Source organism: Babylonia areolata, chromosome 27, assembly GCF_041734735.1.
Source record: "Babylonia areolata isolate BAREFJ2019XMU chromosome 27, ASM4173473v1, whole genome shotgun sequence".
Classification (NCBI taxonomy): Eukaryota; Metazoa; Mollusca; class Gastropoda; order Neogastropoda; family Buccinidae; genus Babylonia; species Babylonia areolata.
In genome coordinates, this window is record NC_134902.1 from 10,886,051 (window position 1) to 10,899,757 (window position 13,707).

Below are 13,707 nucleotides of genomic sequence, written 5' to 3' on the forward strand. Positions count from 1 at the left end.
GATTGACGCTCACATCTCCCGGCCAGCGAGGCAGAAAGCTTGTGGCGTGTTTATAAGAAAAGTAAAGCATCATAGACATACATACATCCAGTTACACGTTCAGTTGAAGTCATCAGTTAGTCTGTTTTAACTTTTCCTGTGGGTTTTGGCACGAGTGTAGAATCCCGGTTGTTGACAGTTGAAGCTTTCTCCAGTGGGGATGTGGAGGGGTCTTTCAGTATAAATAGCGTCCCCGCCCTCTGGACATTCTGTGCCAGAAATTTCCTCTTTTCTATCACTCTCTTTGTTTCTGCCTTTTTTCTTTCTTCACTGTTGTCTCCTTTCCTGCCTTCCCAGTCCATCCCTTTCTTTTTTCAAGCAAGCCTTGACACTGTTTTCTCTTTTCCGCAGTCTGTGATGTACTGTCTGTGCTGTTTTGCTCTGGCGATTAGATAGTGAGATGTTAACACTGGGATGGGCACTAACTGCCCATTCTGCAATGTTATTTGCCTATGTGGTCTTTTTAATGTATTTTTGTTTGTTTGGCTTTGAAGTATTGTTTTTCCTTGTTTCCGATTTTTTTTTTTTTTTGTAATCTGGGGATGATAAATTAAGCGGAAGAGCTGGCATCCTCAGCATGGCCTTGTCTTATTTGCCATAGGAGCTAAATGGTTGGGATACTGTGTCATGAACTGTGTTTTGTGGGTTTGTAAATGTGACAGTTTTGTGTTGACGCGGTTAAGCATTTTGTATGGTTTGACAGTCCTGATATGGCCCTGTCCGGTCGGCTGGAATAGCAGCAATAAGAATTCTCCAGTCCAAGGGTGTCATTTTCCTTCCTTCCTTTCCTTTCCTTCTTCCTGCCATCGTGGGCTTCAGCTCTCAGGTCATCCGTCGCTTGAGTGAGCATTTACCTTTTTGACTAGCAGGTCTCCGCCATTTATTGTATTGCATTCATTTTGGCACAACAGTTTTCTCTGTGTGAAATTCCGGCGAGAGCCTCGGTTTCTCGTGTCATCCAACTGACTCGCACCACTGAAGGTCAAGTAGAGGGGAGAGGGAGAGTAAAAATCCCGGTCCACGTAATGATGGTAATGGAGGCTGTGGACACTCATCGCTTCCTAATCGGGCGTGTTACCACCAGGTCACCAGTCCACCGTTTGTTTGCACTCTCCATCACGGACAGGGGCGGTGCCACCTTCATCATGGACTTGATGGAGCGTGAAGGTGGCTGTCTGTCACGTCAGGGTGCGTGTGATTTGAGTGTGTGTGTGTGTGTGTGTGTGTGTGTGTGTGGCGGCAGTGCCTCCAAGTGTGTCAACAGCAGTCGTTGACTGCCCAGTTCACTGCCCCGTTGTCCGTGTTGAAGGAATCTCTGCCTGTCCTCACCTGCTGTTGTTGGAAAATCCGTTGTCGCCATCATCATCATCATCATCATAATCATCTCTCTCTCTCTCTCTCTCTCTCTCTCTCTCTCTCTCTCTCTCTCCGTCTTCATGTACGTCTCTCCCTGTCTTTCGCACACACACACATACGCGTGTGCGCGCGCGAGCGTGCTCGCATGCACATGCATATACACACACAGACATGCATACACTGTACACGCGCACACAGATTTGGTTCCCATGGACTGCAGCCAAGACTGACAGTTCATTTAAAAATCATTAACTCTCTCCATACGAACGGCGAAAGAGACGACGTTAACAGCGTTTCAGCCCAATTACCGTCATCAAAATATTGCAAGCGTAAGGCTCTTATACTGAAGACGTGAATGTTGACAAAGAATACCACAATTCTGACGACGGAAGCTAAAGGTTGGGTCATTCAGACACCCACTGGACATCCGAGGGGTCTGTATAGAGGAGAAGAGAGGACTGGCCGTACTGAGTGAGTTAAACAGCAGTGCTTATTTACAAACTGACTTTCTTCGAAACGTCCACATGAGCTAACGCACACAAAACTTTGCAAACTGATTCTGGGGGTGCGTTCTAAAACAATGAATTACCAGTAGAGGAAGAAGTGACAACGCGTCAGACCTTGTACGGCCTGCAGGACTGAGGCATTGTGCAGGGGAAAGGGGTTGGGTGCATGGAGGCAGGAAGAAGACTGTTGATAGGAAGACAACATGGCTTCCATTGGCTTTTGTATTTGTAATTTGTATTTCTTTTTATCACAACACATTTCTCTGTGTGAAATTCGGGCTGCTTTCCCCAGGGAGATCGCGTCGCTACACTACACCGCCACCCATTTTTTGTGTATTTTTTTTCCTGCGTGCAGTTTTATTTGGTTTTCCTATCGAAGTGGATTATTCTGCAGAATTTTGCCAGGAACACCCCATTTGTTGCCGTGGGTTCTTTTACATGCGCTATGTGCATGCTGCACACGGGACCTCGGTTTATCGTCTCATCCGAATGACTAGCGTCCAGACCACCACTCAAGGTCTATTGAAGGGGGAGAAAATATCGGCGGCTGAGCCGTGATTCGAACCAGCGCGCTCAGATTCTTTCGCTTCCTTGGCGGACGCGTTACCTCCAGGCCATCACTCCACATTTTTTACCCGCTTGTCACTTTGAATACTCACATGTGTTGCCGGGAGAACTAAATGATTATAACGATGATGGTGATGATGATGGTGGTGATGATGATGATGATGATGATGATAATAAAGAAGATAATGATATGTCTTCTTCTTCGATCTTGGGCTGCAACTCCCACAACACTCGTATGTACACGAGTGGGATTTTACGTGTATGACCGTTTTTACCCCGCCATGCAGGCAGTCATTTACAGTTTTCTGGGGTGTGCATGCAGGGTGTGTTCTTGTTTCCATAACCACCGAACACTGACATGGATTAAAACTTTTTTAACGTACGTGTTTGATATTCTGCTTGCGAATACACACGAAGAGGGTTCAGGAACAAACAGGTCTGCGCATATGTTGACTTGGGAGATCGGAAAAAATCTCTACCCTTTACCCACCAGGCGCCGTAACCGAGATTCGAACCAGGGACCTTCAGATTAAAGTCCAGCGCTTTAACTACTCGGTTATTGCGCCCGTCGTATAAAAAAAGAAAGAAAAAGATTATGATGATGTCGATGACGATAATACCTCTCCAGGCAGGGAGCTCGTGGCAATAAACACAAAGTTCTGCACTATGATGCTATTGACATCCATCAGCTACATCATTGCCTGCACGAATGTGTGTGTGTGTGTGTGTGTGTGTGCACAACACCACACAAACACACGTGACCGGCAGAAGTTGAAGGAGCACACCAGTGAGTGAGATGGTTGGCAGAACGAAGAGCTGTTTGGAGAGACAGTGAAGTGAACTGAGCAATCCACGTGACGGACTGGACACCATGGAGAAAGAGCGCTGACCTTTGGTGGTTTTGTTGTTGTTGTTGTTGTTGTTGTTGTTTGGGGGGGGGGGGGTGTCTTTTTTTAATTGTCAGCACTCTTCAATCAACAGCCGAGCGTAAAGATCCAGAAAGAGTACACTGAGTTTGCCAGATATTCAGCTGGACTAGATGAATGAAAAACTAATATTGCTCTGTGCCTTGCACTCCATCTGTTGATTCGTCTTTTTTGCTTTCTCTGTCACTTTCTTTTTTTCTTGTTTTCTTTTTTTATTTGTGTTGCAAAATGTCACACTATGGTGTGACAGCTCGTGGTAATCCACCCGACAACGAAGCGAGTGTCCATGGATTCGAGTCCCATGAATTATACAGACCAGGATTTTTTACTCTCCCTCCACATGACTTTGAGTGGCGGTCTGGATACTAGTTATTGGGATGCAACGATAAACAAAAGCCCGAAATTCGGTGTGCAATTAGCGCATGTGAATTTTAGCCACGGTAACAAAACGGGGTAGTCCTTGTCAAATTTAAATAGAAAAATTCTCTTAGAGAGTAAAACAAATATACTTGCAGGCAGAATAAAAACAAAACAACATAAAACAACAACAACACACACACACACACACACACACACTATATATATATATATATATATATATATATGTGTGTGTGTGTGTGTGTGTGTGTGTGTGTGTGTGTGATGTGGCGAGCTAAGAAAAATGTTCATTTTGATTGTAAAAAGAACATGTGTATGTTCTGCTTCATTATTAACTGGTGTGTGCTGGTTCATTATTATTCATTTTCTTTCATCCGTACAATTTTCCACTCATGATGTTATAAGCGTCCCAGGGCTCGGTTATGTCCATAACAAAAGCCAATGGCTTCCATTGAGATGGAACTGTTCCAAGTCCATCAGTGCGTCCCCCCCTACACCCCCCTTCCCCCACCCACCAGCTTCCTCTCTGTTCGGGAACTGTGCAGTCATAAAAAAAGCATCCGGATCCGGAAAATATTTGATGTTACCGATAGGATGTTCACGAATATTTTATATCTGTAGCTTTTGCTTCACCACACACAGACACAGACACACACATACACACAGACACACAGACTCACACACACACACACACACACAGACACACACACACACACACACACACACACACATTCGTGCTCTTGCTTACCGATGGCACTCAGTTCTCGGTGCTTATTGATTTAACTTCTTTGTGTCTCTTTCAGTGGATTATATGTTGGACTGCTTATTGATATAACTTCTTTGTGTCTCTTTCAGTGGATTATATGTTGGACTGCTTATTGATATAACTTCTTTGTGTCTCTTTCAGTGGATTATATGTTGAACTGCTGATTGATATAACTTCTTTGTGTCTGTTTCAGTGGATTATATGTTGGACTGCTTATTGATATAACTTCTTTGTGTCTGTTTCAGTGGATTATATGTTGAACTGCTGATTGATATAACTTCTTTGTGTCTCTTTCAGTGGATTATATGTTGGACTGCTTATTGATATAACTTCTTTGTGTCTCTTTCAGTGGATTATATGTTGGACTGCTTATTGATATAACTTCTTTGTGTCTCTTTCAGTGGATTATATGTTGAACTGCTGATTGATATAACTTCTTTGTGTCTGTTTCAGTGGATTATATGTTGGACTGCTTATTGATATAACTTCTTTGTGTCTGTTTCAGTGGATTATATGTTGGACTGCTTATTGATATAACTTCTTTGTGTCTGTTTCAGTGGATTATATGTTGGACTGCTTATTGATATAACTTCTTTGTGTCTCTTTCAGTGGATTATATGTTGAACTGCTTATTGATTTAACTTCTTTGTGTCTCTTTCAGTGGATTATATGGGGGTTAGGGGGTGCACGGAAGGGGGGGGGGGCTTGTCACGCTCTTCAGGGAGTGGTTCGTCCTCTATTGGTCCCCACTGGTACCCAGCTCTCACCTATGGGTCCTAGAAGCTGCTAGCATGCGGCAGCGCCCAAACCCCGGGCAACGGCTTTGACAGGTTGGCTAAACTAGGTGAGGGTAGCCGACGGGTCTCAAACCCTCGGTGAGTTAGGGCTTGTCTACCCAAGCATGTGAAGACTGGATCCGGCGGACTCTGCGGAAGAAACCTTCATGGTTCAACGGAGAGGAAGGCGGTTGCAGCAGAGCACTGTGGAGTGCTGAGGGCAGGATGAGGCACATAGGACATCCTGGTCATCCACTGCATCCGTTTCCATCTCCAGTCGTCTTGACCTCGTCTTGCCACTGGATACAGACGGTCTCGGACAAGAGAGTGAGGTCGATGGTGCGCAACTCCTCCTCACTATAAACAAAGTCATCGCGCAAGTCATCAGTCATCCTTCATCCCATACCATCATTTTCCCCAAGCCCTGTGGCGACAGGCGAGCGACGAAGCGACAGGTGTGGGTACACTGGCAGTCGTAGCCGCGGACCTGCACACAGGCGGCTCAGGCCATAGGGTCGTTTTTCACCGACTGGAGCAGCGGTGGAGATCGGCAGCCCCCTGAGCGACTGAGCAGCCCTCTTCAGGACAGCACTGCTCACCTCCATGGCATGAGGAAGGGGCTAGAAAAGGTGCCCTAAACATTGCCTGCTCCACACCACCCTAGTCAGCATACCGCGGCTGACGGGGACCCTACTCAAGCGGTCGACACACAAAGGAAAGAAAGAAGAAAACAAGGAGCACCCCATTGACCATTGCCACATGGAACGTGCGTACGCTTCTGGACAGAGGCGACTCAGCCAGACCACAGAGACGCACAGCACTCATTGCGAGTGAATTAGCCAGGTACAACATCGACATCGCTGCCTTAAGTGAGACCAGACTGGCAGAAGAAGGCGAACTCTGTGAGCGAGGCGCAGGCTACACCTTCTTTTGGAGTGGTCGCGGACCTGAAGAGAGACGTGAGGCTGGAGTTTGCTTTGCAGTGAAGACAACCCTCGTTGGCAAGCTGGCTGGACCCCCGAAAGGTGTGAACGATCGCCTGATGATGAAACTCTCTATATGCAACGGGAAGAAGTTTACCACCATTGTCAGCGCCTACGCGCCCACCATGACCAACCCGGATGAGATCAAGGACAAGTTCTACGAGGACCTGAACGCTGTCATCACCACTGTTCCCAACGCAGATAAGCTCATCATTCTTGGTGACTTTAACGCGAGTTGGTTGTGACAGCACCTCCTGGGAAGGCGTGATTGGGAAGCATGGGGTTGGTAACTGTAACAGCAATGGCCAACTACTTCTCCAACTACATGTGCCGAGCACGACCTTCTTATCACAAACACCATCTTCTGCCTCCCTACCCGTAACAGGACGTCATGGATGCATCCTCACTCTGGGCATTGGCATCTCATCGACTTTGTCATCGTCAGGAAGAGGGACAGGCAGGACGTACGAGTCACGAGGGCCATGTGCGGCGCCGAGTGCTGGACAGACCACCGCCTTATCGTCTTCAAGCTCAACCTCCGCATCCAGCCCAAGAGACGGCCTCAGGGCATGAAAGCACTCAAACGCCTGAATGTCAACAAGCTGGAGCTAGGCAACATCAAGCAGAGCTTTGCTGACACCCTGGAGGAACGCCTTGAGTCCACTGTGCTGGACAACCAGAATGTGGAGGCAGCATGGGGCGCACTGCATGAGACGGTGTACAACACTGCCATGGAGTGCCTGGGGCCTTCTGTCAGGAAGCACAAAGACTGGTTTGATGAGAACTGCACTGAGATCATGCAGCTGCTAGAAGACAAACGCCAAGCCTACAGAGCCCACATTGAAGATCCCAAGTCACAGTCAAAGAAAGACATACTGAAGAGCGCACGCAGCACCATCCAGCTGAAGCTGCGGCAGATGCAGGATTCCTGGTTGAGCAACAAAGCTGATGAGATCCAGGGCCTTGCAGACAGGAACGACATGAAGAACTTCTATAACGGCGCTGACTGAGAAGCTTCATCAGCTGTTCCAGCTCATCTGGCAGCATGAGGCAGTTCCACAGGACTTCAAAGACGCTTCCATCATACACCGTACAAGCGCAAAGGAAATCGTCAGGCCTATGACAACCATCGTGGAATATCGCTGCTGTCCGTCGCAGGCAAGACTCTGGCCAGAGTGCTACTCAACCGTCTCATAGCGCACCTTGAGCAAGGTCTCCTACCAGAGAGCCAGTGTGGCTTCCGGAAAGAACGTGGGACTATCGACATGGTGTTTGCTTCCAGGCAGCTCCAGGAGAAGTGTCAGGAACAGAACGCCGACCTTTACTCCACGTATGTCGATCTGACCAAGGCCTTTGATACTGTTAGCAGAGATGGCCTTTGGAGAATCATGGCGAAGTACGGGTGTCCCAGAAAGTTCATCACCATCATACGGCAACTACACGATGGGATGCTGGCCCGAGTCCAAGACAACGGAGAGACTTCAGAACCATTCCCTGTCTCCAACGGAGTCAAGCAAGGGTGTGTTCTTGCCCCCACCCTGTCATGTTTTCAGCCATGCTGACAGATGCCTTCAGAGACGCTGACGTAGGCATTGGCATCAGGTACCGCACAGATGGCTCACTCTTTAACCTCAGGAGGCTTCAAGCAAAAACCAAGGTGAGGACAGACACCGTCAACGACTTCCTGTTTGCTGATGACTGCGCTCTCAAGGCTGCCTACGAAGCTGACATGCAACACAGTGTCGACAAGTTCTCTGCTGCCTGTGACAACTTTGGCCTCACAATCAGCACACAGAAGACTGAGGTGATGCACCAGCCAGCTCCAGGAAAGCCTTACGTTGAACCAAACATCTTCATCAACGGGCAACGACTGAACGCGGTGGACAAGTTCACATACCTGGGCAGTACACTCTCTCGCACAGTTGTCATCGACGACGAGGTGAATGCCAGACTCGCCAACGCCAGCGCTACCTTCGGCAGACTCCATAAGAACGTTTGGAACAGGAGAGGCATCACCCTGGAGACGAAGCTCAAAGTATACAAGGCCATAGTTCTCACCACACTGCTCTATGGATGTGAATCATGGACGGTCTACAAACGCCACGCCAAAAAGCTGAACCACTTCCACACCACCAGCCTCGGAAAACTTCTCGGCATAAAGTGGCAAGAGAAGATCCCTGAGACAGAGGTGCTCACTAGTGCAAACTTGCCCAGCATCTACACCATCTTGATGCAGGCCCAGCTGCGCTTGGCAGGCCATGTAGTTCGCATGCCAGACCACCGGCTCCCCAAGAAACTGCTGTACGGCGAACTCCAACATGGCAAGCGCTCCCATGGAGGCCAAAAGAAGCACTTCAAAGACACTCTGAAAGCTTCTCTGAAGGCCTTCAACATCAGCCACGACACATGGGAGCTGAATGCAGTGGACAGACCAAAGTGGCGTTCAGCTGTCCACAAAGGCGCCAAATCCTGTGAGGCCAACAGAATCGCTGCAGCAGAGCAACGCAGACAGGCCAGGAAAAGCAGTGCCAGCAAGTCCCCGACAGCCGCCACCATCCCCTGTCCACACTGCATCAGAACCTTCCGGGCGCGGATTGGCCTGACCAGTCATTTGCGCACCCACAGAGCCCAACCCACCCACCCCCAGGATGACTAGATGGTCCTCGTCGATCCCGACGGACGAACCACTGACTGATATGTTGAACTGCTTATTGATTTATTTCTTTGTGTCTGTTTCAGTGGATTATATGTTGGACTGCTTATTGATTTTATTTCTTTGTGTCTGTTTCAGTGGATTATATGTTGGACTGCTTATTGATTTGATTTCTTTGTGTCTGTTTCAGTGGATTATATGTTGGACTGCTTATTGATTTGATTTCTTTGTGTCTCTTTCAGTGGATTATATGTTGGACTGCTTATTGATTTGATTTCTTTGTGTCTCTTTCAGTGGATTATATGTTGGACTGCTTATTGATTTGATTTCTTTGTGTCTCTTTCAGTGGATTATATGTTGGACTGCTTATTGATTTTATTTCTTTGTGTCTGTTTGATTGAGGCTTCGTTGGCTTGCTTTGACGTTGTGTTCACGTCTTCATCGCGTATGCGCGCGCGTGTGTGTGTACGCGTGATTACGCGCGTGCGTTTGTGCGTGCATTTATGTGTGCATGCGTGCGTGTATGCATACGTATGTATGTGAGGGGGAGAGCTATTCATGACACTGTAGTAAACACCTTAATGTACTGAACTGCAAAGAAGTCGTCTACATTAGCTGTTGTTCATAACAAGACAAAGGTGCACAACTTCACTTCAGCTGATACATTGACAGAAACGTGCTTAGAAGGACTGGTTTTTCTCTTTCTCAGACGTCGCCCGGAAATGTAATACGTTAGCCATAAGCAAGTCAATGTCGATCGCTCATGGTTTCTACAGACAGGGTCTTGGGCAGTTCTTGGTTTGCTTAAAAGCATCATCGTCGAGGAACCTGACGTAGACTCTATTACGATCTTCGATGTGGATGGAACCTCGGTGTCAAGTGTGGGAAAGAGATGCCAGAAAGTGCTTATTTCAACATTACTGCATTTATGTAATGTTCACCTGCCGTCAGATCAAACCAAGCGAATAATGTATGAGCACGATATGTGTTGTTAGCTTGTTGTTGGCCAGCTGTTTATGTGTGCAATTATAATATACTTTCTGAATAAAGATTTGTTCAAACCAAAGTGGTGGTGTGAAAAAGGAAAACAGGTGGGTGATGTGTTGAGCGGGGAGAGAGGATCAAACGTGGCTGCTGGATGCGGCACCAGTGCAGTAAGGCACTTTGGACCTCCTTGTATTGTATTGTATTGTATCGTATTGTATTGTATTGTATCACTTTTTGTCTTAACAGATTTGTCCGTGTGAAATTCGGGCTGCTGTCCACAGTACAGCGCCTTCCTGCCTGCCGGTGTGTTGCTGCCTGTGTGTTGCTGCCTGGCGGTGTGTTGCTGCCTGGCGGTGTGTTTGTTTTGCTGCCTGTCGGTGTGTTGCTGCCTGTTGGTGTGTTGCTGCCTGCCGGTGTGTTGCTGCCTGCCGGTGTGTTGCTGCCTGTTGGTGTGTTGCTGCCTGTTGGTGTGTTGCTGCCTGCCGGTGTGTGTTTGTGTTGCTGCCTGCTGGTGTGTTGCTGCCTGTTGGTGTGTTGCTGCCTGCCGGTGTGTTTGTGTTGCTGCCTGCCGGTGTGTTGCTGCCTGTTGGTGTGTTGCTGCCTGCCGGTGTGTGTTTGTGTTGCTGCCTGCTGGTGTGTGTTTGTGTTGCTGCCTGTTGGTGTGTTGCTGCCTGCTGGTGTGTGTTTGTGTTGCTGCCTGCCGGTGTGTGTTTGTGTTGCTGCCTGCCGGTGTGTGTTTGTGTTGCTGCCTGCTGGTGTGTTTGTTTTGCTGCCTGCTGGTGTGTTTGTTTTGCTGCCTGCTGGTGTGTTTGTTTTGCTGCCTGCTGGTGTGTTTGTTTTGCTGCCTGCTGGTGTGTTTGTTTTGCTGCCTGATGGTGTGTTTGTTTTGCTGCCTGCTGGTGTGTTTGTGTTGCTGCCTGCTGGTGTGTTTGTGTTGCTGCCTGCTGGTGTGTTTGTTTTGCTGCCTGCTGGTGTGTTTGTTTTGCTGCCTGCTGGTGTGTTTGTTTTGCTGCCTGCTGGTGTGTTTGTGTTGCTGCCTGCTGGTGTGTTTGCTTTGCTGCCTGCCGGTGTTGCTGCCTGGCGGTGTGTTTGTGTTGCTGCCTGCCGGTGTTGCTGCCTGGCGGTGTGTTTGTTTTGCTGCCTGCCGGTGTGTTGCTGCCTGTTGGTGTGTTGCTACCTGCTGGTGTGTTGCTGCCTGTTGGTGTGTTGCTGCCTGTTGGTGTGTTGCTGCCTGCTGGTGTTTTGCTGCCTGTAGGTGTGTTGCTGCCTGTCAGTGTGTTGCTGCCTGCTGGTGTGTTGCTGCCTGTTGGTGTGTTGCTGCCTGCTGGTGTGTTTGTGTTGCTGCCTGCTGGTGTGCTTGTTTTGCTGCCTGCTGGTGTGTTGCTGCCTGTTGTTGTGTTTGTGTTGCTGCCTGTCGGTGTGTTGCTGCCTGCTGGTGTGTTTCTTTTGCTGCCTGCCGGTGTGTTTGTTTTGCTAACAAAGTGGGTGTTTCTACAGGGGTAACCCTTTTGTTGTCGTGGGTTCTTTTTACGAGCGCTAAGTGCATGCTACACACGGGACCTCGGTTTATGGTTTCACCCGAAGGACTAGAACCCATACCACCACTAAAGATCTTTTGGATGGAGGAGTAAAAATTCCATTACGTACAGGGGCACCGAACTCATGTGCACCCGTTTCTGAGTCGAGCACATCACCAGTGGGCCACTGCTGCACATGACCACTCATCTTCCTACAACCCCCCCCCCCCCCCCCCCCCCCACAAAAACCCAGCAAATCTTGTGAATTCAGAAGGCACGTAGTTTGTCTGCCTATATGTGTAAATTCATACAGCTGTTGCCATCCACATTATCATTGCTGCCATTATGCCAGTAAGTATTCATCACTCATTTTGTTTCTTCTTCGTGTATATACTCCCCTTACATACATGCCGGCATACGGGCTCTTTGGGGAGGGGGACTTGTTTTTCCAGTTGCTTCCATTCAGTCTAAAACCTTTTAGAAACAAAGTACACCACAGTTTCAAAGAACAGTCTCTTGTGATTCTTTTGAGCTATGCCACATCACCATGGGCCTATTCTGCTGTCCTTTATCTCCCCTACCCCCTATTTGGCTTCAACGCAAATTTAATTCTTTACAAACTTGATAGTTGCTCCGTTTGATGTGCTCTTGAAGGGTTTGTTTGCACGGAGGAATGCTTGCCATGTCAACGTTGTGGTTTGCATTCAATGGCTCATCTCCACATCTCTCCTTGAGTAGCTGGTGTCGGAGGTCATAGACACTGGTGAAACGATGTCTGCCGTACATGACAGGTGAAGGTCACAAGATCAGCTTTGACTTCTTCAGCGATGGCCCATGTATCTCCAAGGCGGGCAGTTGTTTCTACAAATCTTGGATTCTGCTGAAGAACTTTGATGGGTTTAATTTTCCCAATGCCCTTAAACGCACTTGTTGTGTCGCAGCCGGTATAAGCATGAAGAGCCAGGAAGGCAGTGCAGTGCTGTTGCCCGTATGCTTTTGAGATGTCAGTGACGTTGATGAGCCGCTGTTTGTTCCCCATTCCTGTGTCGAACAGAATCACCACGTCCTTCAGCTGCAGAGCGAAGTGCAGGAGAATGAAGAACATGTCCGAGTCTGGACTCTTGACGCGGACGAACCTGCAGCCATTCCATTCAGCTTACACACAGTAGAGGGCAACTCTGGAATCCGTCTCTTCTTGTGTGGATTGGCATCCTTGTTGTCTTCATCTCATCTGCCAATTACAGCAGGAAGGCTTCTCCCTCACATATCAGCATGACTTTTCTGTTCTTGAATTCTGACGCATTCTCATCTTTGCTCCAAACGTCGAGTAATACTTGGCAGCATGTCCGATATCCTCTGGCTGATCTCCCTGAAATTGGAAGGAAGCTGTTGCAAGCAGTGAAACACTGCATTGCCATCAATCACAACCAGCGTCGCATCATGGGGAGGTAGAGCGGCATCTTCCATATCTTTGGTGAGGTAGTTGAACCGTTTTGCTTTGTCGGTCTTGGCAAGGAAATTGTCAGCAGTGGCAATACTGTAAAGTACAGGAATAAATTGGTATGTCATCAACTGTTTCAGATCGAGTTGAACACCTGCTTCCTGTGCCTTCAGAAGGAGTTGAAAGGCAATGTTCCCTTGTTGCTTGTATCCCACAACCTTCTTCTTGGTAGTCTTCATGTGGACGGTTTTGTTCATCGATACCATCGTTTTCAGATTTATCCGCTTGACTGGTTCAAAGAAATGGTCATTTGCCATCAGTCTCTGCGTGATGAACGCCTCCTTCGCGGCTTTACCAGTTTTTTTCTGCCCTCAACACATCATGCTGAATGCTGGCTGGGACAGATGCTCCAGATGACAGGGCGATGAGTTTGACCGAGGCTTCCTCACAGAAAGGGTTGATGAAACTTTTGATTGCATCCTGAGTCTTCATGACGTTGCTTTCGCTCTTCAGTATCTCAGAAGGACGCAAGTCACGATGTCTACTACCAACCTCATCACCTTGTTCCATGCCAGCCATGTCGAGAGTTGCGTGAAGATTGACCTCTCATGGGTTTTCCTGACCCATCTGTGGTAGGCCTCCTGGTTGGGCAGCAGCCCCGTGAGACCAGCGCCACCTCCGCCAGCTCCTCCTCGGCTTTTGGCGTGCTTCATGAACCTTTCTTTCATGGTCTTGTCCACTGCACAGTGATTGCCAGGAATGGAGGACCTTGCCACGCTGAAAGCACCTCTATGCAGCATCTCCTTGGCTCC

At 48.3% G+C, this 13,707-nt stretch overlaps 1 protein-coding gene across 2 annotated transcripts in view; it reads left to right on the forward strand.

Moving 5' to 3' along the window:
- The window catches only part of LOC143301512 (uncharacterized), a 55,748-nt gene that overhangs the window by 15,616 nt on the left and 26,425 nt on the right, over positions 1 to 13,707 (forward strand). The window lies entirely within an intron of this gene.